A 24210-nucleotide genomic window follows, 5' to 3' on the forward strand; every position below is an offset into this window, starting at 1 on the left:
TCGAAAGGGACTAGGCTAGGAAGAAAAGGGGAAAAGGAATGCAATTTTAACAGACAGAAATCTGGTAATACAGAGGAGACATGTCGTTAGTGGTTTTGGCTCTAGTTGCTGCAGCATCTGTATTTTGGAGAGTCCATATGGCCTCAGAAATTCACAGCAGGAACAGTTCAAGACAACTACCCAGGATGGACTCCTGCTTTGGCTATTTCACTTTTTCTGTCCCAAAACTTATCACTCTTTTAATTTTCTCATTCTACTCTTATTTCTTATTTTCATAGTGTTCTCCCAAGGCTCCCAAGTGCGTAACTCCCTAATCTGTATCTCCAGTAGGGCATTCTCTTCCATGATCCAGCTGTCTGCTAAACATCTTCACTTGTCTAAACTACATTTCAAATTCACCACTGCATTTGGATATATATCTTACCTACACTTCAAACTCACTGCTTTTAAACCAAACATGATCTCCTAAACTTGCTTCATCTCCAGTATTTAACATTTCTGGTTCCCAGAGTCAAATCCTCTACATCAATGCTCCTCAAACTCTGGATTACTCAGACTAATAAAATTTTCAAAATCAATTTGGAAACCAATATAGGGCTGATTGCTTCTTGTTTTGCTGAGTAACAGCATTAAAATAAACACTCAAACACATGAAATTATAATATTTACTCGCATTTATTAACAAGAAAGTTTATGAGAAAAGTAGGAAACAGCACAGTCTCAGAATAGAGATAATTCTTAAGAAAACACAGTTGAAAGATTTATGCTAGTGTGTTCACACACCTATTTTTCTCATAAAACAGCACTGCTGTACACACCCTTATTTATGAGTTATTTATCTAAATTTTCTTTTCTTCTCTCTCTCATATATGCCTGGTCAATTCTATCCCTGTAAAGACTTTCATACACTTATTTTAATTTGCTTATTTTTTGTGTGAAATACGATTTTTGGTTGACTAGACATCTCACTGACCAGCCTGTTAACTCCTTGAAGAAATGAAAGTAGACCCAGGAGAAGGGAAAAGGCTTTTGTGCTACGCCAGATAAAACCTAGTGAAGATGTGAATTCAGTTTGCAGAAGTGAAAATGGTGGGAAGGCAGAGATGCTAGAGAGATTTGAAAAGGTAAAATTGAACATAGGCAAGTGGAGAATGGCGTGTGTTATTGTTTTCTAAATATTTAAATCCATTTGTAGCTTTTAAATTAAAAGACATAGAGAATGTTTACTGTATTTTATGATGATGGTGGTTTTGTAGTGCTTCACAATTATCATTCAGAAAGATTCTTAAGGGTATTTTTTTTTTTTTTTTACTTCACTGTTATCTTTCTACTTCCCTGAATCTGATAAATGTGTGCTGATAAAAATGAGCAATCATTTTACTTAGTTGCCACTTACTCATGGAAAGAAAGACACAGACTCTTAGGTATTATGAAAAAAAAAAGTGCATGTGCTTTAAATATGTATTGCTAGGAATGATAGTGTTTAAAATATAAAAAAATTAAAAATTTGTGACCAGTAAAAGTTTTGGGTTTGGCTGAAGAATTCAGACTGGTCAAAGAGAGTATTGAATGGCATTTTAGAAATACAGTAAAAACAGAAGGTAGATAAAATCTCTGTCAGGTAAAATGAACACTTTCACTTTCCTGTGAGGGTGTTGGATACAAAGTGCTAAGCACTTATGAGACTAAAAAGCAACGTATAGACAAAGTAGGATTTTTCTCTCTTTACACTGTCGGTAACTTAGTTCTGGCCTCTATCACCTCCTAAAATTGCCCCCAATTTCCCCCTGTCAAATCCAAGGCCCCTATGCTGCAGCCAGAGTCATCTTTCTAGAATACAAATTTGATCCTAATTTCCTCACTTAAAACCCTTCAGAGGCTCCTCTTTATACTCAAGATAAAGCCCAAACTCTTTAGCTTGTGATACCAATTTGAATTTCCCCCAACACATCAAGATATCTCCTACATCTGGGCCTTTCCCGACTCCACCCATTTCACCTGTCTGTATCCCGGTTGTCCTTCAGGTTTTGCTTCCTTCTCCTCTTCCAGAAACACATTCCTTCTAGTGTGTTCTTTAGCATCCTATGTTTCCCTGATTGAAGCCTTCTTACTAGTCTGATGCTACACAAGCCAGTGGCGTGCTAGTTTACTAATATACCCTCAAAATAAAGAGTGTATTCATCATTAAATAGGAAAAAACGTAGGGATAATTGATTTTAAAGGAATTTAAAGAAGAGTTAAGAAAACTAATATATTTGTTATATAAGTTAATTAGCAAATAACTAGTGTTTTCTTACCAATGTAGCATTAGTTTAGAAAAATTTATATAATGCCTGAAGTGTATTCATGAATGAAGGTTTATAACACCTTGTCTTATGTTATACTTTGGGGAAACATGCAACACTAGATAGTGGACTTAAAAAAATGATTTTATACGTACATTATAGTATTAATTCATACATGCAATCATTGCAATTGGATATTTAGAATTTCTTTGAAATACACTTTTTCAGGTAAATGAGATTATTTAAAGACACACATGTTGGGATTTCAGTAATTCCCATAGTGATCTGAAGTGAGCTTCACTTAAATTTTATTAGTTAGTTTAATCAATTACCACTTATTGAGTACCAGCTGTTGGGTCTAACACTTGACTTTGAGAGGGTACCAAAGTGAATAAATGAGGAGAAGTATAATAGAGTAGTTAGAAATTTGAGCTCTGAACTAAACAGATCTGATTTCAACAATACTTTCAAACTGTATGACCTTGGGAAAGTCACTTCATTGCTCTAAGATGTGGTCTTCTTAGGGGTAAAGAAATGATTTATTAGTAAAGGAGCAATAAGAAAGTTCCTACCCTTTTGGGTTTCAGGGAAGAATACATAAGGGAGTTTATGGAAAGTTCTTAGTAAAGAGTCCGAGCTATAAATATTTATTGTTTGTGAATTATTAGAGATTATTCCCTTTGGACTGTTAAAATGGTATCAGAGAAAAATTATAAAATAGGAGATTTGAATAGAAAGTCAAAGTATAGTATTTTAACAGATGAAGATTGAAAGAGGCTGTTTCAGGTCATGACAAGAACATTTTATCTAACCATTCATTTATTCATCCATATACATCCATCTGTCTATCCATGTAGTCATTCATGCATGGATTCATTCATTCATTCAGTAAGCAGTAGTTTTTTAAATGGTACTTTACAAATAGTTATGGAAGCATACACATAATACAAAATAACAAATGTAGTAATAAAAAATGTAAAGGCACGAGGCAGTAGGAAGAGATAATGATTGATTCTGCCTGGAGGTGGGTATCAGGATATGGAGTGAGCAGACTTCATAAAAATCAAGATACACGTAAAGAGGGAAGATAAGAAAAACTGGAAGAATGCTGAGTGATTTGAATCGCTGGAACTTAAAGAAGCCTACTGGATAAGATTGCATAGCTTGCCCACTGTGCAAGGGCTACCCAAACAAGGGTACCAGTTGCCTGAAATCCAGACCAAGCTCCACTCACCAAACAATGGCATCTTTTGCTGTGCTGCTTCTATTCAGAGGCAGGAGTGCCTTCCTTGAATTTTCACAAAGGTGCTTTCTGCCTGCTCCCTAAGCCTTGCACCTGTGCTACAGCTTTTTTTTTTTTTTTTTTCACCGAAAGGCAGTCTGGGCTAGTGGAGGCCCTGAACATGGAGACTATATAGGAAACATGGGAGAAAGGATCTGGAATTTATTATACTGGGGTTAGAACATGATGAGAATACCCAATTTGGGAATTTAATTTGGAGTATGTAATGAGGCAGGAATGTGGTTAGGAACTGTTTGAATAAAGAAGTGATAGTGTCAGATCTGGAATTTATATAGAGAGAAATATTTTTCATTTTGTCAACAGTTTTCTCCTTGTAAGTCATTATTTTAAAATATTAAACTTGCCCTTCTTTAGTTGTACTAATAAGTGATCCAATATGACTTCACCTTACTTGTTCATAATACTATGATATTAGTGGAGTCCAGGCATATTTGAGTTTTCTTCTTTCACTTAAATGAGAATACTGACTATCTAAGATAATTTTGACAGTGTACCCAAAGAAAGAGTATGTGACTGAAAGAATGTCTACAGGTAAACAAAAAAATTCTATAAATTTTCAAATTTGCACTTTTACTTGTATCTTTGTAATGGATTTATTTAACTAGTGTGTGTATGTGTCTGTGTGTGTGTGTGTGTGTGTGTGCATGTATGTGGACAGGTGGATAGATAAAAAGTTCTGTAATAGGAAAAAAAAAGAAATTAACCACATTAACCCATCAGCCTTTCTTCTCTAAAGGAGCTTATAATGATGTTTGAATTCAATTATTTCATCCAGGTGAAATAGTTAGAGAAAAATATATATGATGTAATAGAAAGCTAAATTTACTATAACAAATAAATGCTAAATTAGTCAAGGAACAGAAATCAATGTTAACTAGAATTATTAGAGAAGACTCAGAAGAAGTAGTCCCTGATTTTTATCCTCCCTGGAACATGCCTTTTATATTCACTTGTCAACCATTGAAATAACAGCCACTAATTGTTTAGCATCTATCATACATCGTACAGTTTTTGGTTATAATGACCCTGTTAAACAGCCATCGTTATCTATGTTTCATAGCTGGAAAAAATACTTTACCAACTTTACTTTACCTACTTTACTTTAGGCTCAAATGATAAACCTATTAAAGGTCAGTGTCCTGTTAGAAGTGAAGCCAAGATTTGAACACACAAATGTCTAGCTGTTAAGTTCCCCTGTACTGAACTACTTCCCTGGTACATTTCAACTCTGGAATCTTAGTTTTCTTGCCAATTAGCAGCAGTCCTTGATATCTTCCCCTACAGTATGTGTTAAAATTTAAAAATATAATAATGCAATAGAACTTCTCCTGAGAGTTCCTCTGTAGTTTGAAACTGAAATTAGAAGATTGTGATTGGAGGCTGTAGTCTGTGTATAACTTAATTCTGGTTAAAAATATACCTTAACCAGAATGATTAAGTGTATAGAAAAGTTCTAGGAATTTGAACTTTCCAGAGAAAGAAAATAGAAGGGCAATTAGCTCAGTTAGTATGATTAAAGACTATTTAATTATTAATTGGAGTAAAAATTAGACATTTAATTATATAGGTAAATCCAGAACATTTATCAGTGATAAATTGGTTAAATCCAGAACATTTATTTAAAAACACAGGAGTACAAAAAAGTTATCTTGTCCTATGAAACAATAATCAATAATTTTTTGGTTAATCTGAAAAAGTTAAAATGGGGACGTATAAAAAGGATATACACATATATTAAGCATATCATTGTATTTTAAAGCATTTAGATATTTTCTCATTTTCATTTCTCTTAAAAAAAATAAGCAGGGCCAAGATCTTTTCAATCCAGTCACTGGAGTTCTAGCATACTTCTTATCTAAACCTACCTATAATATATTGTCTACAGCTTCCATTTTTGTTTTTTAAAGTGGAGCCACATTTTCATGGAACATACATAGCAATTTTCTGGGTTTTTATGATTGCCCTGAAGTCATTTCAGTTGTTTCTGTCACACTTAATTTGACAGCAACTGTTTTTTAGTAACTCACCTTTTTATCATATCTTTTGAAAACATTCAACTTAGTTTTCACAGAATCAACCCTCTTTCTTTTCACATTCGTATAGCTCATCGATTTATATAATTTTTATTTACAATTTGAGCCAACACAAATGGGGTAAAGAATGTACAACTGACTCTTAATAAGCACACAACTCAACAGGTAGAGTGGAAGGTTCATAGGCACACAGGAGCACCCCACCCATTACAAAGATTCAGTACTCCTTGGCCTTCCTTTGTATATCTCAGAGAGGAAAAGGAGAGAAGAAACTAATCTAGTGAATCTGTTTGGTGTAACCAACTTGGTTAAGAGAGTGTAAAAGATGCCTAAGGTCCTACTTTACCAAAGAGGACCTTAATACCTTAATACCAAATGTTCTTTACAAAAATACAATCATTCAGAAGATTCAGCACTTACTTTGTTCTAGTACTGACAGACAAACAAAAATTTAGTCACAAAACGTAGAGGGAAAAAACGCTATATGGTATCTCACCATGCTATGCCCTTCTCTGAGAACTTGGAGGTAGAACACAAGCTAAATTCTTCTAAGTCTAATCCTAGATCAGAAGTTCATTTTTCCTAAAGTAATCATGGTAGTTCTCAGAAAATGATCTTCTAAACATGAGATATTTTGTCAAATAAAGCAATCTAAATATATGGAAATTATCTCAAAAGTCACTGGTTTGATTACATCATTAGAGTGATCCTTTAGTCATGTCATTATTCTGTGATTCAGAATTCTATTTTAAATTCACTATCTCTTATATGTAACATTAAAAAAAACACAATATTTATTACGGGTAGTGGAAGGGTTTATCTAAATATACATGCTGCTGCTATGAAATCAGTTGTGGTGGTACAAAGATAAATATTGAAAGGCAAAAGACAAGAGTTATTAGTGGAAGGATAAATATGGAATGAATAGAAACTCAGATAAAGGACAGAATTTGTATAGAGCTTATTCAACTATAGGCAAGAAATGAAAAGGATAACGCCTGGTTTCTTCTAGGTAGAATTCATGAGAAACTGCAAAGGGTAAGGAAAGAGGCATTGGGTCATTAAACATTAAAAAAATGTTTTGGTTACTGAGTTTACAAGTGACTTTAGGTGTCACTGAATACTTAGTTACAGAATAGTTGAAGTTAAATAGTTACAGACTATTGTTTATTGGCACAGCATTTGAGGTCAAATTTCTACAACAACAAAATGTTAATTTTGTTATTGGTTTAGTTTCAGTGTTCCTTCTATATACATGAGTTTGTCTACATGCATGTTCCCAAATGATATTCTTTTTTTTTTTCTTTCTCAAACTTTACCCTTAATTAAATAAGCTGTATTCCTATAATAAGTATCCATGTTAAAGTGCCTGATACTGTTATGATTATTTCATTTATGATTATTTCTTTATGTTATACTTTCCATTTTGTCAGTCCCTCCTGAAACTAATTCTTGTGGCAAAATTATCTTAGAATGTATGTACAAGATACACACATAAATATTAGAGCATCATACTAGATCTAAAATGTCTTTCCTAACCCTGTAAGATCACAGAGCACAGGTATCTTTAAGTTTTAGCTTTCTACAGTGTTTTTTCAGCTCAACTTTCTACAGTGTTGTTCGGCTTCAGTGAAGCTTATATGATATTTTAATAAAGGTTATAATGAACTTCTCTCACAGTTAATGTGATTCTACTTAGTTGTGTGTAGTATATGGGTATATTTTGAAATAGGTGTTTGTAAAGTTCTTCAGAACTATCAAATTCCTTGCATGGATGACCTGCTTCTCTACTGCTTGAGGTTTTTGTGTATTTTCTTTTGGTTTCATTGAGGCACAAAAGAATAGTTAGTTGTTGAGAGAACTAGATCTCTCAGGGGGTTAGTAATGAGATACAGAGCCTTTAACCTTTTGGTCACTAGTTCAGATCTGCCCCAGGTCAAGAGTGACAGAAAGTCATTACCATCTATCTGATGGTAGTTCAATAGGCTATGTGAAACAAATTTGTGATTTCAGTACCTAGTGGAGAGAGAGACATGCCATAGTCCCACCATATAGTGAGTACAACATGGTAGTTGTGATTTTAGTTTGAAGAGAAAAGAGTCATCCAGTCATTGCTAAGTATTTCATTTTCTCTCTGTGAGCTGAGACTCCTCTTGGTGGATTTGTTAATGGAATGTTGTGAGAAAGCTAGGTTTGTGTTCGTGTTGTTTTGTGATTTGGGGCCATGAGATTCCCATCCAGAGGAATCCCTATCTGTCATTGTCGCTAATAGGGTAAAATTCAGCCTCACTAAATTGACTTTTAAAAAGTGATTTCAGTCTCAGATGGTGATTAATTCAAGATTCAAAGTTACATCATTCATGTCTGCTGTTTCTTCAATGCCCTTCTGCATATATTTTTTAAATGTTTCATTTTCCTCTTTAATCATTAATTTTATCTACATTTGGACATATGACTGAACATTTAGAGAGGCCTATTCATTCTTGTGAATCTTTCACATGGGAAATACTGAGTTAACAACCAAGAATAGAAAATTGTAAGGACACTTTGAAGATGGGGAATTCAAAACTGGGCACAGTGCAGAAGGATCATTGCTATAAAGCTAATTGAATTATGTGCATTCATATCAATAAATGAAATCTTTCACCTTCTGCCATCTTTAGGATTTGAGATTATGTGAAGGATTTTATCTATCTAATACCTTTAGTGAACTGTCAGGTTATTAAAACTTTTTGATTTGGGGGTCTCTTCGAAAGGTCTCTTTCTAAAGAGAAAAAAGTCCTATGTTTATACTTGAAAGATTTATAAGATCACAGCATTTTCTTAATACTGGAATATTTACAATTTTATTTTATATTGGGGTCAATGATTTTCCAAACAAACCCACACTGTTGGATTGTTAAAACTTTAAACCTATCTCTAATAACATCTATGATGTGAAAATAAAGCCCAAAGAATGGTAGTGACAGTGCCTTATGTTTAAGATTTCTGCGCTGGACAAAGATGAACAGTTGCTAAAAAAACATGACAGTCTGGGATTTTAGAAAACAAACTTAGAAGAAATTATCTATGTCCAAGTCTCTCTTGCTTAGAAGACCTTCAGTGCCAACTTTAAATAAAAGGCACTTATCATCATCGTTGCTTAAAATATCACTTTAATTCCACATCTTCAAAGGCATTCTTTTGCCCTGAAATATACCAGTGGTTTCTACAGTATCTGAAGAACTATGATTTGAGAATTAGAAATTTAAATCACACAGGCTTAATATTAGAGTATTTCCGTTACCCTTTGCAGGTTTTGAGGCAGCTTATTCGACCTTACAGTCTCACCAGGACGCTAATGGGAAAGCCTTGCAGCAATCTTCACAGGAAAGTTTCCAAATGTCAAGTGTCATCTTTCCAGCTGTTAGATGAATGGGTAGCCAAGAGGCATTTATTTGGGTGTGCAGCCCCTGTGAAATCTGGGTGAGGCAGGAGAAAAGGCTATAATTTGGTGGTTAGTTTACCAGCATTGGTATAGTTGCAAATATCTTAACCAGGCAAAGGACTTCATTTGTGGTTTAACGATTGACAGCCAGCTACAGTCTTCTTCTACTTAGGGAATAAAAATGCCTTTCAAAAAAGGCATCATCAATATGTCATACTAATTTTTGAATCCTCCACTGCTTCAAATAAAAACAGGCTTATCAAGGGAGCTGGTTTCTTCTCTAAACCCTTCTCCAACTGAGAGGAGGTAAGGCTTTTCAAATGACAGCTGTATTAAAATCTGGAGGCCTATTGAAAAAGTGTCCTTTAAGATATATTTCAAACTCTTTAATTCCTGTGTTAAAAGAAAATTGGAATAAATCATTGGCCACTGTCAGGTTGAAAAACAATGAATATCAATAAAAAGACAGTTTTAAATCATAATGGATTTAGTTTGAGATAGTGATAGCCTCCAAAAAATAATATTGAAGTATGTCATGGCTAAATGCTGTTTCCATGCTAAGTTTTTCCACTTGGTCAGGATCACAGTATTGAGACGACTTCAGCCCGGTTTCTCATTGGAAAACTGGGCCTTTAGACTGAAAAAGAATCAGAAGTGCATGTGATCTCATTTTTATCCCTTTCAATGGGAAGTAGTAAAGTTAAATTTGCTTACAGTTATTGAAAAATAAAGTCCATTTTAAGTGCTTGTAAATAAGCATACAATAAACCCTATTGTGCTATCTATAGAATTTGCCTTTGGTGGTACATTCATGTTAATTTTTGGTGTATTCCCTAGCTAATGTTTAAGGTAATTATTATCAGAGACAATACTTTTTCTATTAAAAATTCAATTTTAATAATGTGTAGCTTTTTGTATATGAAGGGGGATTTATTTTTTATATCATCTATATGTTGTAAAAGGAAATCAAGGAAAAAATGAGGAATGAGCCTATATCTAATGGAGCTATCAAAACAAAACTATCTAGTTGGTGATAGGGGAAGAAAATGCCATGACTAATAAGTAATTTTAACGCCTTTTATTGACTTTGTATAAGGTTCCAAACCTTATTAAATGGCAGCATTTGACCTGAAAAGTAATTTAAAATGAAATTGTCTCCATAAAGGCAGAATATTTCCTTACCAATATAGCAGTAGATTGCTACTTCAGGCAGATAACTCAAGATTAGAATGGGTAGAAAAAATAACTCTGAAAAATCTGATCCATGCCATACAGAACCTGATCTCAGCGTGTGCTGATGTTGAATGAAAGAACTTAGCCACTGCAGTGTCACTTGGTCCAAATGGGCTATAGGTGTTAAGAATTCTATACCGTATCTTTAACACCTTAATGCCTGGAGCTGTATGGTGCTAAGGACAATATCACAGTAGAACAAAGAACTAAAAATCTTTAGTTTACTGGGGGAAATTCAAATGCAAAATAACTCAGTTGAAAATTTTAGCTAGAATTTTATTCTCTGCATTCAGTGATTTAGTAAAGTTGACTCTTATACAAGTTGTAAAGAATCCAAGTTTGGGATTGATATGTACACATTACTATATTTAAAATAGATAACCAAAAAGGACCTACTGTATAGCACAAGGAACTCTTCTCAATATTCTGTAATAACCTAAATGGGAAAAGAATTTGAAAAAGAATATATACATGTATATGTATAACTGAATCACATTGCTGTACACCTGAAACTAACACGACATTGTTAATCAACTATACTCCAATATAAAATAAAAATTAAAAAAAAGAAAATTATCCTGATAAGGTGATGTAATGGAAACCTAAAAGTCAAGAGACCTGGGTTCAAGCCCTGACTTAATTATTCATTAATTATCCCTTCAGACCTTTGGGAATGTCACATTGCCTTTTGGTTATCTCACTAATGGCTCTGAGGCAGCACAATATACTTATAGAGGTGGAATTCCCAGTTTAAAGACTTGAAACCTGTTAAAGTTTCTGATGTGTTATCTTGTGCCTTACTATTTTCATCCATAAAAAGGACAAAATTATAATTTTTTTGTGGTTCTGAAACCCAAATAATACATGTTAAAAATAAAGAATCTAATTTACTGAACACCTGCTACATGCTCATTTCCTTTTTAGGAGCTTAACATTCATGTTACACTGAAAAATTACCTCTGGAGTAACCATTTTTCCCCCATTTTACAAATTAGAAAACCTATGCTGAAGTTGTTTGAGAGAGATATGAATATCATCTGATTCAACCCCTTAATACATAGGGCAGGAAGCGCTATGTATACATAGGGAGGAACAGACTTTGAAAGATTAAATTCAATTTATAGGAGAATTGAATAATAGAACTATCTTCTGAAAGGGTTTTAAAATAAGTATGTTAAAGATCCTCAAAGAGATAAAGACAGCAATAAGATCCACAAAAAAGAACAGGAGAAATGTAATGCCGTCGTTAAGGTGTTGAAACTGTGTGATGGCCATGTTGGGGCTGTAGCCAAGTTTTTTCATCCTCAGCCCTGCTGTTCATTTCGGTAACTGTCGAGCCTCTTCCTTGTGGTGTTCTCTTGGCTGAACTTTAGCCGAGCTTGTGGAAGGCAGAATACGTAGGTAAGTTCCTGCCAGTCATCAGAGAACTCTGTACCAGAGTGGGGATGAGAACAAGGGTACTGGGCTTTTGTAATCCATACAACTACCCCTCGAAATGATGTTATTTCATTTTTGGATGACTTAGCATATATTGCATAGTCACTGCCTGCAGGACAACATCCCATGGGAATGTAGCCTTCAATGTGATGTTTTGTCAGTTTTGTTCTCTATGGTATCCTCGATGCCTAGAACAACGCCTGTGTTATAGTAGGTGATTGGACAACAAACGCCTACCATATGGTAGGTACTTGATAACTGTGGTTGAAAAATTGAATGTGCTGAGGATTACAGGGCACATGAGGTTTAGGAAGTAGATTTTACAAATTCACTCGGATCATTGGTGATAAATACTACTTTCAACTGCTAAAACAGGTGGTGGGGTACGGTTAACATGGAAATGGAAGGGTGAAAATGAGCATAACGGTGTTACAATTTTTCTCGTCTGATTCCCGCAACATCCTTCACAATCGTTGTTTTAAAGATGAGGCAGATGAGTTTTAAAGAGACCTAACTGACTTGTTGAGGGTGGCACAATAACCTCTGAGAGACTGTACTGGTTTTCTCCCTGTATCCTATCCCCGCCTTAGCCTATATCAGAGACTTCTCCTCCCAGAAACACAGAGTTAATAGCTTAACACAAAAGCAGGGATTGCCTGATAGGTTGTTGACTTACAATTTTGAGCTTTTTATTCCAAGTCTTAATATTTAACATTGCTGCTGTCACCTTTCTTAAATGTCAGCTTCTGTTATTTACCTTCATCACTCTCACCTTGCTCATACTGACTCCTTTGTACTACATGGATTTGCTGTCAGGCACCACCTTGTGCTGGTCACCAGGCTTTTCTTACACTAGTCATTGACATCTTGTCAGCAGTGTTGCCGCATTTGCCCCTGGGCCTGTGAATATGGCAATTGTTACCTTCTTGACTGACACTTTTGAAAATTTGTCAACATGTGATTTATTATTTGGGAGGGATCCTTGGCTAACTTAGAAGCCATTTCTTAAAGTACTGTATTATCCTTTTAACTGACCCTTATGGTTGTATGAAGTAGAGGTTCTGTGTAATAGTCTACATGCTGTTTACTTTTCTAAAAATTAATTAATTAATTTTAAAATTAATTAATTTTATTGAGGTATAGTTGATTTACAATGTTGTATTAGTTTCTGGCGTACAGCAAAGTGATTCGGTTATACAAATATATATATATTCTTTTTTTAAATTCTTTTCCATGATAATTTTTTACAAGATATTGAATATAGGGCCCTGTGGTATACAGTAGGGTTTTGTTGTTCATCAGTTTTATATATAGTGATTTGTATCTACTAATCCCAAACTCCTAATTTATCCTTGTCCCCCTTTCCCCTTTGGAAACCATAAGTTTGTTTTCTATATCTGTGAGTCTGTTTCTGTTTTGTAAATAAGTTCATTTGTATTATTTTTTAGATTCCACATGTAAGTGATATCATATGATATTTGTCTTTCTCTGTCTGACTCCACTCAGTATGACAATTTCTAGGTCCATCCATGTTGCTACAGATGGCATTATTTCATTCTTTTTCATGGCTGAGTAATATTCCATTATATATATACTACATCTTCCTTATCCATTCATCTGTGGATGGACATTTAGGTTGCTTCTATGTCTTGGCTATTGTAAATAGTGCTTCTATGAACATTAGGGTGCATGTATTTTTTCAAATTAGAGTTTTCTCTGGATATATGCCCAGGAGTGGAATTGCTGGATCATATGATAACTATATTATTAGCTTTTTAAGGAACTTCCATGTGGGTTTCCACAGTGGCTGCACCAATTTACATTCCCACCAAGAGTGTAGGAGGGTTCCTTTTTCTCCATACCGTCTCCAGCATTTATTTTTTGTAGACTTTTTAATGGCCATTCTGACCAATGTAACATGATACCTCCTTGGAGTTTTGATTTGCATTTCTCTAATAATTAACGTTGAGAAATTACCTATTGGTCATCTGGATGTGTTTTTTGGAGAAATGTCTGTTTAGGTCCTCTGCCCATTTTTTGATTGGGTTGTTTATTTCTTTTTGTTATTGAGCTGTATGAGCTGTTTGTATATTTTGGGAATTAATCCCTTGACAGTCTCATCATTTGCAAATATTTTTTTGCATTCCGTAGGTTGTCTTTTTGTTTTATGGTTTCCTTTGTTGTGCAAAAGCTTATACGTTTGATTAGGTCCCACTTGTTTATTTTTGCTTTTATTTCTATTGCCTTGGGAGACTGATACATTCTGTTTTCTTAATGGATGATATTATACTTAGTAGAAGGTAGAAACCAATGTTATTGCTGTAGCTAAATTGATAAATTGGGCCATTCATTTCAAAGTCATAAAAAGGGTATACCAAAACTCTGTTGATACACACATGACCCTTTGCTCACCTCCTTCTGGTATCTGCTCAGGTGTTACTTTATTAAAGAAGCCTCTGTGGGTACCAAATGGAAAACTTCCCTGACCCCAGCCATACTATTCCCTAACCCACATATTCTGCATTCTGTTTCTGAGGAAAAACCACTTTAAGACACAATATTTTGGGTCCCTGGACTTAATACCAACAGGTGTGTGTAGAGGGGGAGTGGTTCTGTACACCACCAAGCAATACTCACGACCCCAGTTGGGTATCCTACAGTTTAACTCAATTCTGACACTATGTACCTGGGGATAAGTGTCATATCCCACAGGGAAGAGGTCAATCCCACAAGACTGACACCTTCCTCCCTTCTACCACTTCAGGTACCAGTCACCAAGTCCAGGTTATCACATGTGTTTCTGACTAATAGGCTATAGATTGGAGGTTCCAGCGACCCCCCTCTATCTTAGGATGCCAATCACAAGAGCAGGTTGTTATCTGTACTTCTGACAGGCTGTAAATCAGATGTTCCCATGATCCCCTCCTTGGGTTCAATTAATTTCCTAGAGTGGCTCATAGAATTCAGAGAAACATTTTACTTACTAGATCACTGGCTTATAATAAAAGGATATAACTCAGGAACAGCCAGATGGAAGAATTATTATGTAGGGCAAGATATGGAAAAAGGGCACGGAGTTTCCATGCCTTCACCAGGCACACCACTCTCACCCAAATCTGGTGTTCCTACCTTGGAAGCTCTCCACATCCTGTTCTTTTGGATTTTTATAGAGGCTTCATTACCTAGGTATGATTGATTAAATCATTGGCCATTGGCGATTGATTGAACCTCCAGCCCCTCTCCCCTCCACTGAGGTCAGGGAGTCAGGTGGGTGGGACTGAAAGTTCCAACTTACCACAAGGTTGATTCTCCTGGCAACCAGCCCCTATCCTATGGTTCTTTCCAAAAGTCACCTCATTGACGTAGCAAAAGACACTTTCATTGTTTTCATCATTGAGGAAAGTCCAAGAGTTTTAGGAGCAATGTGCCAGAAACAGGACAAAGACCAAATATATATATCTTTCATTATGAATCACACTATCTCACACACACACACATACACACACACACACAGAGATACATTAATCTATGTTTGTGTTTGTCTCCCACCCCCTAGCCCCCATCACTCTGTATAAGATCCATGAAACTAGAAAGTGTAATTTGTTTACTGCTGTGTTCCTAGACCTGGTCACAATGTCTACCATATAGTAAGCACTTCGTAAATATTGTTGAAAAATTGAATATGCCTAGGAAACATTTTAGGTCATGGGACACATGAGATTTAGGAAGCACGTTTTACAAGTACACTTGACTAATTGGTGATTCTACATTGGGTTGCTCTATTATTCAGCTCAGGCCACCATAACAATATACCATGAAGTGGGTAGCTTAAACACCAGAAATTAATTTTCTCACAGTTCTGGAGGCTGGAAGTCTGAGATCAGGGTGCCAGCATGATTGGGTTCTGGTGAGGGTTCTCCTGGCTTGTAGATGGCCACCTTCTTGCTGTGCTCACATGGTGGAGAGTGAGCTAGAAAAAGAGAGAGAGAGAGAGAGAGAGAGAGAGAGAGAGAGAGAGAGGGAGAGAGAGGGAGAGAGGAGCGCAAGTGAGCTGTGAGCTAGCTCTCCGATGTCTCTTCCTATAAGGGCACTAATACCATCGTGAGGGCCTCACCTCCATGACCTCACGTCCTCATCTTAACCTAAGTAACCCTCAAAAGCCCAGTCTCTAAATGCCATCACTTTGGGGGTTAGGGCTTCAATATATGAATTTGGGGAGAACACAGTTCAGTCCATAGCAGTTGCTAAAAGTGCTGGTACTTGGAAATGGGAGTAAAGTTTTACATGGAAACTGAAGAATTAAAGAAAAAAAAAAAAAAAAAACATGCCAGGTAGAGAGAAGAGTACATGCAAACCCCCAGGGAAAGTTAGAGTTTGGTGGAAGTCACATGTGACTGATATGTATATTTATATAGAGAGTGGAATAAGGTAAGTTTGGATAGGGACACAGGACCAAATCATGAAGGATCTTGTAGACTATAATAAAGAGTTTGAATATTAACAAAATGCAATGAGAAGCCAATGAAAATTTTTAAACAATCAAATTTATGTATTTAAAAGGCTATTCTGGTGCAAAGTAAAGAGTGGATTTCAGTAGGAGGCAAGGAAAATGGGGAAACTGGGGAAACCAGTAAGAAATAGTCCCAGTAAGAGATAATGGTGGCAGTGAAAATGAATGGAAGTGCTTGGATTCATATATTTTGGAGACACTGCCATTAGATTTGCTGGTGGAAGAGAAATGGGGAATGAGAGAGAACAATATCAAGAAAGATTCACAGATTTTTGGCTTAACCTGGGTAAATGGCAGTGTCATAATAAAGTAAATGGGAAAAACTAGGAGAGGAATAGTTTTTTTCTATTGAAGAACAGAGGAATGTTTTCATGATACTACTTTAAGTTGCTTAACAGCTGGTAGTTAGGGGTGGAGGTAGGGTTTAGATGGAGAAAAAGATCACATTGATTTGAGTTAATATCATTTAATTTTGTAGCCTTATTTTGTGTTCAGGTTACAAATATCTTATTAAAAGCAATGTGAATATAGTCCTTTAAATAAGTGAATAAAATGGGATCATTATTTTTTAGAAACTTTTTTATAGACTCATATCTTTCTAAAATTTTCATTATAAATAATAATTTCTCAAAATGGAGAAATGAAATCTGATTTTCTGTTATAATTATAATCACTGTACCTAGGCCTTTCCATCATGGAAACAGCTAATCCAAATTAATTTCTGCTTTGTAAGTTTTTTCCCTCAGATATTTCTTCAAATGGCAAAGTAACTGAGCTGGAGTTAATTAATGCATTAATCCAACCTATGAATTAATCTAGCTGTAGGTAGCTGCACAATATTATTTATTCTTTGCCTTAAAATAATCTCAGAATGGATGCTTCTAGAGCAGCTGTACCCCAAGATAGGGACCATTATAGTTATATCACAATGAAATATAAATAAAATGAGTAAGTGAAAGCTGTTTGATGATTTTACATAGGAAGCAACAAAGTGATAGTTATTTTCTCTTTTTCAATCAAACATAACACTACCAATAGTCCTGCTTTTAACAGTGCTTTCTTAAAAAAATCATTCTACTAAAGCAAATTGGGGAAAAAGTGAAATTGGGATACATAATTATGATGTGATTTGCTTTTCCCTCAACAGAATAACAATTATGTATGCAAATTTCTCTGTGATTCCATGACCCAGCCAGGTATAATAGAAGAATACCAGTGATAAAGAGTAATAATAAAATAATAGGTCATTGTAGTGTAGCATTGTACTTGTTTTTATTTCTATTCTCAAATGAAAAGCATTATGATTGATTATCTCATTAATATCTGACTGGTATATACTTTTCTTTCTTTTTTGTTTTTTTTAATTTGGACCTTAGATATAAGAGTCTGTTCACCAGCGTTGGTTTTTTTTTTTTAATTAATTAATTAATTAATTAATTTTATTTTTGGCTGCGTTGGGTCTTCGTTGTTGTGCACAGGCTTTCTCTGGTTGCTGTGAGCGGGGGCTACTCTTTGTTGCGGTGCGTGGGCTCCCCATTGCGGTGGCTTCTCTTGTTGTGGAGCATGGGTTCCAGGCACATGGGCTCCAGGTGCATGGGCTTCAGTAGTTGTGTCATGTGGGCTCAGAAGTTGTGACTCACGGGCTCTAGAGTGCAGCTCAGTAGTTGTAGTAAGCACGGGCTTAGTTGCTCCGCAGCATGTGGGATCTTCCCGGACCAGGGCTCAAACCCATCTCCCCTGCATTGGCAAGCAGATTCTTAACCACTGCACCACCAGGAAGCCCTGCTTTTCATTTTTGATAATAGATTTTTCAGTGCATGTGTACATGTGTTTTGTGTGTGTGTGTGTGTGCGCTTAATCAAACCATCATGAATAATTTTTAAGTCAGTTTCCTATTTTGAGGGCATTAATACTTTAGAAAAACAATGTTTATGTAAATAGGGGCAACTTGATATAATGTAGTAAGGGAAAGCTCTGAATGCAGATCTTGCTCTACCATGTATTAGCTGCTTATCTTTGGACAAGTAATTTGCTTTCTTTGAACCTCACTTTTCTCATCTTCAGTAGGAGAATGATGCCTAACTTGAAGAGTTGTGATCAAAAAGAGAGAATAAGTACAAAACACTTATCACTGGGCCCAGCATAAGTATTATTTGCAAATAGACAAGTATCTTGTTCATTTTGAGAATAAAGTAGTGACCTATTTTTACAGTGGGCCTTAACATTTGGAAAATGTATTGATGGTTGTCAGAACTAATGCCTTTTAAGCAGGTAAGCACTTTTTAGAGTATGTGCCCAGCTTATTTGAAAAATGTAGATATTTAAGATGATGGTGGCTAAACTTGAATGTCTCACTTGAGAATAAGAATTAGGAGAAGCGTTAATACGGCTAAAGAAATGGTTTTCAAGCTTGGATGCACAGTGCAATCTCCTGGAGAGATTTTTAAAAATTACAGTGCTTGAGTCCTACTCAGAGCAATTCTGATGTAATTAGCATGGAGTCTCTCTTGCCAAGACATCAGAATTTTAAAAAACTCTCCAAATGTTTTAAAATGTAGAGTTAAAAATGACTGGGCTAGACCTATAAAATATCAACCATTCTGGATAATGAAGCAGAGGAAGTCAATTTGCAGAGACAGAATAAACCTAGATGCACACAGAAGAGAGAGCAAGAGACAGATCCTATGGCTTTCCATGAGGATTCCCAGCCCTTCCTGGATGCCTTGCTGTTTTCCTGCTGAGTTACATGAGATACTTTTATACCCTCATAATAACCTTCTGAACCTAGTTTCTGTTACTTGGAACCAAAGGAGTCCATTTGAATCTGGAAGTTAAAAGTCATGGAGGGCCGAAAAATGTGTTATTTTAATCTGGATCCTGGCAAAATTGTGAGGTGAATTTTTATGTCACTTTGTGTGACTGAATTATAGAATACCTGTATTTACATAGGAACTTGATTGCCCAGAACAGTTATTTACCATTCCTACTAGATGGCTCTTTTGAGAGCCTTTGCTAAATTCAGTAGTCTTCCAGAGGTAAGAGTTGAATGTTACTCTACATTAAAATAGTAGAATATTGGACTTTTTTAATATCTGGAATACAGTTAATGATTATTTCATCTAAACTGATTATCATCTTATGGGAACTGATGTAAAAAGAGGCTAAGTACCCATGGACGGTAGTCTGATGCATTCAACAAATATTTTAAGCATCTTTCTGCTAAGTCTTATGCTTGGTGCTGAAAGTAAATTAGATGGGAGACACATACATGTAAGCAGCCAAGTACAGAGTATGATAAGGGAATAAGTGAGCTTGTGGATAGCTGGGGAAGTTTCCTGGTGGAGATGACAGCAAGACTGACTCTTGCAGGATTAGTTGGAATTTTCAGAGCAGAAAAGCCAGGCAGGAAGTAACATTTTAGGAAAAATAAAAAGTCATAATGCATAGATGCATTAATGATATTGTTTTGTTTGAGAAATTATAAGTGGTTTAATAAACTGAAGCATAAGATGTTGTGAGGGAACGGTAGTAGACGAGATTAGAAAGTGTGAAAGATGTGATTAGAAAGTGTAGGGAAAGGAAAGAGCCCAGATAACAACTGGAATTATATAGTGCTGAAGAGATTATACTGTATTCTGCAGGTAGTGAAGCTCCTTGAAGGATTTTGTAGATGGAAATGAAATGAGAACATTTAAGTGTAACTCATATAAATTTGGGAACTCTCATGGTCTATGCATGTCATCGAGTTATTTTTTTTAGATTGAATTGTAAGTAACTAAAATCTTTTCTCAGTCTCCCCTAAAAAATTCTGAGGGGGAAAAAGCAAATTTTTACAAAAGTCATCTTTCGACATCTCTCTCATTCTCAATATCTCATGAGGCTGACAATGGCTTTTATAAAAGAAGTGTTACTTTTTATTTTTACTCTCTAAAAATCTGCTGAGTATTTAGTTTTTCCTTAATCTCTATTTTTACCCTTGCCCTCCATCCTGATCTCAGTTCTTTATCACTTCAACCTCTTGATTCTGTAGTTTTCTTTTGGTTTCTATTAAGTGCATTTTGAACAACCAGAGAGATTGTGGTGATGTCCAGATTATAAGTTGATTCCTGAATTAGAGAGCGGAGAGAGGGGGAAAATTTTTAAAATTCAAGTTTCTGTATTGAACCCTTTTAACTACTTTAGCAGACTCCTCAGTTTCAGAAAATAGAAGGTAAATGAGATATCCAACAAAGGACAATGAGAATGTCGAAAAGCACTGTGTATTAAAAATAATTATAAAGATATAAATAATGAGGGTTGCCTTATGGAAAAGTGATTTTATTTATCTTTGTCTCTACAAGGGGCAGAGTTGCCTTTAAGAGTAGGTATTTTATATGTAATATGATATAATGTAATCTAAACATATATTTTGCAAATATTTCAAATTCTAATGGTCATACTAATTTGAATAGGTTATAGTCACTGCCCTCAAGGAGCTTATGTTCTGTTTGAAGAGAAAATCAACATGTACTGCACAGTATGATGACTACTGAGGTACAGCCATATTTTAAATGAGAAAATATCAAAGAAAAGAGTCAGCTACTTTAGACAACTATATGAAGTCTATTAAGGAAATGCCCCAGGAAGCACATTCTTGCACGAATGAGTTGAGTTTGGAAGGATGATTAGGAGCCTGATGGGTGAAGAAAGTGTTAGGTTATATTTCAGGCTAGTCGGAATACCTAAGATAATGCTTGGAGACAAGTGGCAGTGTGATGAATGATCTGTGGTTTTAATTTTGTGTTCAGTTGGTTGGTTGGTAGTTTTATTTACATTTTTCTGTATGTGAGTTCCAGAGACCTTGTCTGTTTTGTTCATCACTAATTTTTTCACTTATTACAGGATAATCACTCTTCTACGTCAATACATTCTTTTTTTCTGTGTCATTCCTGACGCCAGTATAACATTCTTTGTACAGTAGTATCATTGGGGAGCTAGTCCTCATTATTCAACATCTAGGTTGTTTCTTACATTCATTATTTACTAACACTATCAGATGACTGGAAAAATAATACAGTCTGAAATTGAAAATCTGAATAACATATTCTTTAGAAGGGAATGTACGATGAGGTACATTTTGAAGGAGTTGAGTTTTGAATTAACGACAAAGCATCCACATCCAAAGGTCTTGAAGTCTCTTGGAAATCTGAATTTGGAGGTTGCAACTTGGATTTGGGAGGAATTAGCCTTGTGGTGAGAGCTGAAATCTGAGATGCTTAAGTTCCCTGAGGAAGGGTGCAGAGGGGAACAAGCTTTTAAATTTCAGAAAATGAAGCATACATTAAGCCTTGAGTATAGTGTGAGGTTGAACAGACTGGTTTGCTGTAGCACCACACTGTGGTAAAAAGTCACAAAGACAAAACCAAAATATAGCCCTGTATGTACAATATGAAAAAAGACTGCCTATTACAACTAAAGATTTTAGGTTATGTCATATCTGCATATACATCAGTAGTAGTTTTGTCAATTAAATAAAGTATACATTTTTATAAGAAGGTATACTTCTCATTTGAGTTTTGTGTATATATTGATTTTTTTATCATTTGTTTTGTTGTTTGCTTTTCGTTTTTGTTTTGAAGCTTAAGGAAAATCTTGCAGAGTTTGTCCACATCATTCCCTTTCTAAACATTAAGGCAGCAACCTTCTTAAGAATTCCAAAGCAATGCTTTATGTATTTAACACTATGTAAATTAAGAAATGCAAGTTGAACTACACATATATATCTACGTCCTTGGGCTATTGTCTAATGCTATATAGCTATAATTATTGACAAACTAAAATTCATCTGTGAGATTGAAGAGATCAGTTATTTCAGTACAAAGCCATGAAGAAAGGAGAAAATATAGTGTCATTCACCTCACCTAGTAATGAACATGGAACCATAAGTATTTCTGCTATCATCATCAGATCAAAGATTGCCCAAAATTTCTAAGGCTCCTCAAACATGGAAGGTGCTTCTAAAATTTCCCTGGTGTTAACCAAATTGTGGTGTCAGGAAATTCTTCCATAGTCTAACCTTGAAGTTCCTTGATTCAATTTAAATTATGATTATTCAGAGCTAAGAAAATCTTACCGAGGGTGTTTATTTCCTCACCTATCCCTGTACATACTCACACAGACACAGACAGACACACACCTCAAATTAACATGACTCAGATTATCCCTCACTTCCTTATAATATACATTATAACTTTTGTCTTTGCTAATAATCCTTTTAATAGTATTGCCATCCACGTGAGAACAGAAGACATTATGCTCACAATAGGACTGCACAATATTCAGAAATGTCCCTTGAAACCCAGAACATTGTTGGCAGAAGATGCCTTCCACAGCTGAAGGCTAGATGCCATCAGGTACCTCTTTGCAGGCACCAGAGACACATTAGTCTTTCAATTGACAAGTTTGATGTTTTTTTATATATTACGTGAACTTAACTTTACATTATAAATGGTGGAGGTCTAGAAATAATTTTTATTTAGGTCATGGCAATCTTTATCTACATAAGACACACTCCTGTAAAATTAAAGTTCTGCTCAAACAACTTTTGAGTGATGATTCACAAGACAAAAGAGTTCTTACTTTAGAATTAATTAGACCTGTCCATTCAGTAACCACTTTGGCTGAGAAAATTCATCCTCTTTATATTTGCCAGTATTATTTGTCTTTCAGAGATAAACAGAGAGAAAGGGAGGGAGGAGGACAAGGAGAGAGACAGAGACTTTTTTCAAAACATTTTTATTGGAGTCTAATTGCTTTATAATGGTGTGTTAGTTTCTGCTTTATAACGAAGTGAATCAGTTACACATATACATATATCCCCATATCTCCTCCCTCTTGCGTCTCCCTCCCTCCCACCCTCCCTATCCCACCCTTCTAGCTGGTTACAAAGCACCGAGCTGATCACCCTGTGCTATGCGACTGCTTCCCACTAGCTATCTATTTTACATTTGGTAGTGTATATATGAACATATATACACTACCACTCTGTCACTTTGTCCCAGCTTACCCTTCCCCCTCCCCGTGTCCTCAAGTCCATCCTCTAGTAGGTCTGCATCGTTATTCCCGTCTTGCCCCTAGGTTCTTCATGACCATTTTTGTTTAGATTCTATATATATGTGTTAGCATACGGTATTTGTTTTTCTCTTTCTTGACTTACTTCACTCTGTATGACAGACTCTGGGTCCATCCACCTCACTACAAATAACTCAATTTCGTTTCTTTTTATGGCTCAGTAATATTCCGTTGTATATACGTGCCACGCCTTCTTTATCCATTCATCTGTCGATGGACTCTTTGGTTGCTTCCAAGTCCTGGCTGTTGTAAATAGAGCTACAATGAACATTGTGGTACATGACTCTTTTTGAATGATGGTTTTCTCAGGGTATATGCCCAGTAGTGGGATTGCTGAGTCGTATGGTAGTTCTATTTTTAGTTTTTTAAGGAACCTCCTTGATGTTCTCCATAGTGGCTGTATCAATTTACATTCCCACCAACAGTGTATGACGGTTCCCTTTTCTCCACACCCTCTCCAGCATTTATTGTTTGTAGATTTTTTCATGATGGCCATTCTGACCGGTGTGAGATGATATCGCATTGTAGTTTTGATTTGCATTTCTCTAATGATTAATGATGTTGAGCATTCTTTCATGTGTTTGTTGGCAATGTGTATATCTTCGTTGGAGAAATGTCTATTTAGGTCTTCTGCCCATTTTTGGATTGGGTTGTTTGTTTTTTTGTTATTGAGCTGCATGAGCTGCTTGTAAATTTTGGAGATTAATCTGTTGTCAGTTGCTTCATTTGCAAATATTTTCTCCCATTCTGAGGGTTGTCTTTTGGTCTTGTTTATGGTTTCCTTTGCAGTGCAAAAGCTTTTAAGTTGCATTAGGTCCCATTTGTTTATTTTTGTTTTTATTTCCATTTCTCTAGGAGGTGGGTCAAAAAAG

At 35.5% G+C, this 24210-nt stretch overlaps 1 protein-coding gene across 4 annotated transcripts in view; it reads left to right on the plus strand.

Moving 5' to 3' along the window:
- The window catches only part of DPYD (dihydropyrimidine dehydrogenase), an 815942-nt gene that overhangs the window by 388597 nt on the left and 403135 nt on the right, over positions 1-24210 (plus strand). The gene's annotated exons all lie outside the window — the stretch shown is intronic.

The sequence above is a fragment of the Balaenoptera borealis genome (genome assembly GCF_965194805.1).
Source record: "Balaenoptera borealis genome assembly, chromosome: 1".
Classification (NCBI taxonomy): domain Eukaryota; kingdom Metazoa; phylum Chordata; class Mammalia; order Artiodactyla; family Balaenopteridae; genus Balaenoptera; species Balaenoptera borealis.